The sequence below is a fragment of the Macrobrachium nipponense genome, chromosome 22, assembly GCF_015104395.2.
Source record: "Macrobrachium nipponense isolate FS-2020 chromosome 22, ASM1510439v2, whole genome shotgun sequence".
Taxonomy (NCBI): domain Eukaryota; kingdom Metazoa; phylum Arthropoda; class Malacostraca; order Decapoda; family Palaemonidae; genus Macrobrachium; species Macrobrachium nipponense.
In genome coordinates this window covers 588,843-593,691 of record NC_087213.1, presented here as the reverse complement: position 1 = coordinate 593,691, position 4,849 = coordinate 588,843, and positions in this window count along the sequence as shown.

Below are 4,849 nucleotides of genomic sequence, written 5' to 3'. Positions count from 1 at the left end.
AATCAAATTACAATAATTTTGTTATAAAATTCTGTTTGCGATTTTGTGATGCGCTTTCCGACTCTTTCCTTAACAAAAATAAATTATTTTTAAGTGTTCCCTTGCGTTATTTTTCCACTTAGGCACGATAAAAAAAAAAATTATCTTTAACAGTGTTCCCTTGCGTTAGTTTTCCACCTAGGCACGCAAAAAAAAAATTATCTTTAACAGTGTTCCCTTGCGTTTAGTTTTCCACTTAGGAACGCTCCTTTAAACGTTATTAACCAAAGTATCGGGTGACAATGGTCACCCCCAGCAAATTCTCTCTCTCATAAGATAAGGAATTAAACCGGAATTCCTGCAGCCTACGACTTCTGAATTCTCCGACTTCGTTCACAGACGCTTTGGGGCTCCTTGAAAGTCCCTATGACAAGGAACATCAAATTTAGGCAGAAGGCCAATCACTGAGACCTATGATGAAGTAATTTTTCACTGAAAGGCAAATTGAAAGGAAAAAGGTTTTAATGGTGTAGCAGGAGGAACACCTCAAAGTTGTACTGTGAAACAATATTGTTACGAGATTTTGCAGAGTAAGATGGAAGATGGGAAGAAGAACGAGGTATAGTAAAAGGAATGACATGGGTTACAACTAGAGACCGAAGGGACGCAGCAGAAAAACTTAAGTCATGCCTACAGTGTACTGCATGGGGTGAATGTTACGAACCCCGAGAGAGGTCCGCTCCAAGTTCGATATGAAAATAAACAAAAAAAATTCAACACCAACAGTTGAAATGGGATACGAATATAGAAAGAAACACTAACACAACAAAGGTTTATTTACAAGCGTACTAACAAAGATAAATGCAGAATGGTGTCTCCTATTTATCTAAAAAAGGCAAAATCTTACAATGCGTGAACTGGGGAAGAAGTGAGGTAATTCAAATACTTGCTGGCTAGTTTTGCGACTCGAAGCGATGACTTCACAAAGGGAGAACTGCGATTGCAGACGTCTTCTTGACTCCGTATTGCAGTAAATAATGCCTATTCTTGATACTCGAAGGGCAGGAACTTCTCAAAACCTCTTGTAAAACGTTTCTTCTCTGAAGTCTTGCTCTACGTCGACATAACTCGGTCGTCCACTCCTGAAGACGACTTGACCAGAATTCGACCAATTCTCGGGCGCTTTTTCTCTCTGATCCTCCGTCGGTTCCTTCTTCTCTTATCTCTCTCTGACGATCTCTGCTGCTGATCTCTCACTGATAATCTATCTGTGCCTCTTACTGATGATCTCTTACTCTGTGACTAACTGATGATGTCTCTTCTCCTACTTCGTCCGTCGTATTTATACTGCATTCTGAGGGCAGGGCCTACGGCGAACGTCACAGACTCCTGAGACGATGGGAACAACTTAGAAGAATCTCGAAGATGTATTATATAAAAAATCGCAGCTTTTCTCACGACACGTTGGCGTCTGTCAAGTTCCATAACACTCCTGCTGATTCTAGAACCATCATGAGAACAGGCACCTCCAACAACATGCGCGAATGCCTACGTGCTGCAGAACTTCTTGAAGGTGCGTTTTCCTTTCCTTTATCTTTGCTTTGCTATGAAGCAATTACCATTACAGTGAACTGGCGGTAATAACTCCTCCCCCCACATCCCCCCCAAAGGAATTGTAGTCTCTAACTGGGTAGACACAGCAACAAACGTAAGCCTGTGTACAAGTGGACGCCACTTAACAGAAGGTCGCAGTAATATTATTATTATTATTATTATTATTATTATTATTATTATTATTATTATTTAATTTTTTTTTTGCTCTATCACAGTCTTCCAATTCGACTGGGTGGTATTTATAGTGTGTGGTTCCGGGTTGCCATCCTGCCTCCTTAGGAGTTCATCACTTTTCTACTGTGTGCGCCGTTTCTAGGATCACACTCTTCTGCATGAGTCCTGGAGCTACTTCAGCCTCTAGTTTTTCTAGATTCTTTTTCACGGATCTTGGGATTGTGCCTAGTGCTCCTATGATTATGGGTACGATTTCCACTGGCATATCCCCATATCCTTCTTATTTCTATTTTCAGATCTTGATACTTATCCATTTTTTCTCTCTCTTTCTCTTCAGCTCTGGTGTCCCATGGGTATTACGACATCAATGAGTGATACTTTCTTCTTCATTTTGTCAATCAACGTCATGTCTGGTCTGTTTGCACGTATTACCCTATCTGTTCTGATACCATAGTCCCAGAGGATCTTTGCCTGATCGTTTTCTATCACTCCTTCAGTTGGTGTTGTACCACTTATTACTGCAAGGTAGCTGATGTTTCTTGCACAGGCTCCAGTGGAGGGCTTTCGTCACTGAATCATGCCTTTTTTGTACTGGTTCTGTGCAAGTGCCGGACATTCGCTTGCTATGTGGTTTATGGTTTCATTTTTCGTATTGCACTTCCTACATTATGGGAGAGATGTTATTTCCGTCTATCGTTCTTTGAACATATCTGTTCTTAGGGCTGATCTTGTGCCTCTGTTATCATTCCTTCAGTTTCCTTCTTTAGCTCTCCCCTCTGTAGCCATTGCCACGTGTCATCGCTGGCTAGTTCTTTAGTCTGTCTCATGTATTGTCCGTGCATTGGTTTGTTGTGCCAGTCCTTTGTTCTGTTTGTCATTCTCCTGTCTCTGTTATATTTGAGGGTCTTCGTCTACTTTTATTGGTCTTCTTCCCATGCAGTCTTTAGCCACTCGTCTTCACTGGTTTTCAGATATTGCCCCAGTGCTCTGTTTCTCGATGTTGAACCGCTGTCCTCTATGCTAGTAGTCCTCTCTCCCTCCTTCCTTTCGTGTTATGTATAGTCTGTTCGTATTTGCTCTTGGGTGTGAGTGCTTTGTGTACTGTCATATGTTTCCTCGTTTTCTGATCTATGCTGCGGAGTTCTGTCTTCTTCCATTCCACTATTCCAGCGCTGTATCTGATTACTGGCACTGCCAGGTGTTTATGGCTTTTATCATATTTACCGCCGTTGAGTTTTGACTTGAGTATCGCCTTGAGTCTCTGCATATATTCTTTCCTGATCGTGTCCTTCATCTCTTGGTGTTTTATATCCCCTCCTTCCATTATTCCCAGGTATTTGTATCCAGTCTCATCTATGTGTTTGATGTTGCTCCCATCTGGTAGCTTTATCCCTTCAGTTCTTGTTACTTTGCCCTTTTGTATGTTGACTAAGGCGCATTTTTCTATTCCAAACTCCATCCTGATGTCCCCAGATACAATCCTTACAGTCTGGATTAGGGTATCTATTTCCTTGATGCTCTTACCATACAGCTTGATGTCGTCCATGAACATCAGATGGTTAATTCTGTTGCCGCTTTTCTTGAGTTGGTACCCGCGGCATCCATCTTCTGTAGTGCTTTTGTCATGGGAATCATGGCTACTACGAAGAGTAGTGGGGACAGTGAGTCGCCCTGGAAGATCCCTTTCTTGATATTAACCTCTACTAGTCTTATTCCAGAGCTTGTAAGTATTGTATTCCAGTTGCGCATTGTATTTTTGAGGAAGCTGATGGTGTTTTCCTCTGCCCCATATATTTTCAGGCATTCTATTAGCCATGTGTGTGGTATCATGTTGAAGGCTTTCTTATAGTCTATCCATGCCATGCTTAGGTTGGTTTTCCTTCTCCTACTGTTCTTCATTACCATTTTGTCTATCAGGAGCTGGTCTTTTGTGCCCCTACACTTCCTCTGCAGCCTTTCTGTTGGTGGGGGATGGTGTTTGTCTCCTCTAGGTAGTTGTATAGCCTTTCACTGATGATACCTGTTAATAACTCACCATTATTGGTAGGCAGGTGATAGGCCTGTAGTTACTGGCTATAATTCCCTTAATTTTGTCCTTTTGTACTAAGGATGTCCTTCCTGTGGTCATTCATTTGGGTGCATGGTGATTTGAGATACAATTATTATTATTATTATTATTATTATTATTATTATTATTATTATTATTATTATTATTATTATTATTCTTATTATTATTATATTAACTTGAAAGTTTGATTTATTTCTCGTATCAGGAGGAAGTATTGACGATTACATATTCCGATTAACAATGTTACTTTAATAAGTTTGTGTCCGTGGATGTTTCAAAACTTATCAAACATACTACATATCAAAAACGTTACATAATTGTATTATGAACGAAACATCATTACAACTTAATAGAAGGAGAGAGTACGTGTCCCTAAGGGTGAAAAATGAGGATTTATTATTAGTAAAGAGCAATGTGAAATCCACTATTAGATGACGTTTAGCACAAAACTGTAATCTTTGTGACTTTGCTTATCAACAGATTCTCTCTCTCTCTCTCTCTCTCTCTCTCTCTCTCTCTCTCTCTCTCTCTCTCTCTCTCTCTCTTTCTCTCTCTCTCTTATTTAACTTCACGAAAGGTCAACAGACTATAAACATAACGGTTCCATAGGGAAATCAGTCTGTAGAGAGAGAGATAAGTTGTAGGAAAAGTTGATCAAAGAATCAATACTGAATCAGTTACGTCATTTTAGATGGCTCCCTACCTTAGTTATTCCCCCTCCTATATTGACCGGATACAATGAGTAAAAGGGTATTGCCCAAATCTTTAGGGATAACCATATGCACAGGTGGCAGTAAAAGTGGTATTATTGTAGTGTCATTCCACTTTATCAAGTGATACTGAATAAAGGCCATTCTCTTATACGATGAGTGTTTGATTATCCGAGAAAGTGGAATATGAAATCGAAGCCAAAGGCCAAGCAATAGCTAGGACCCAAGATGAGGTCATCCAGCGCTGAAAAGGAATTAAACATTGTTAGGAGGAGGTGAAGAGAAGTAAGATGGAAGAGAATGA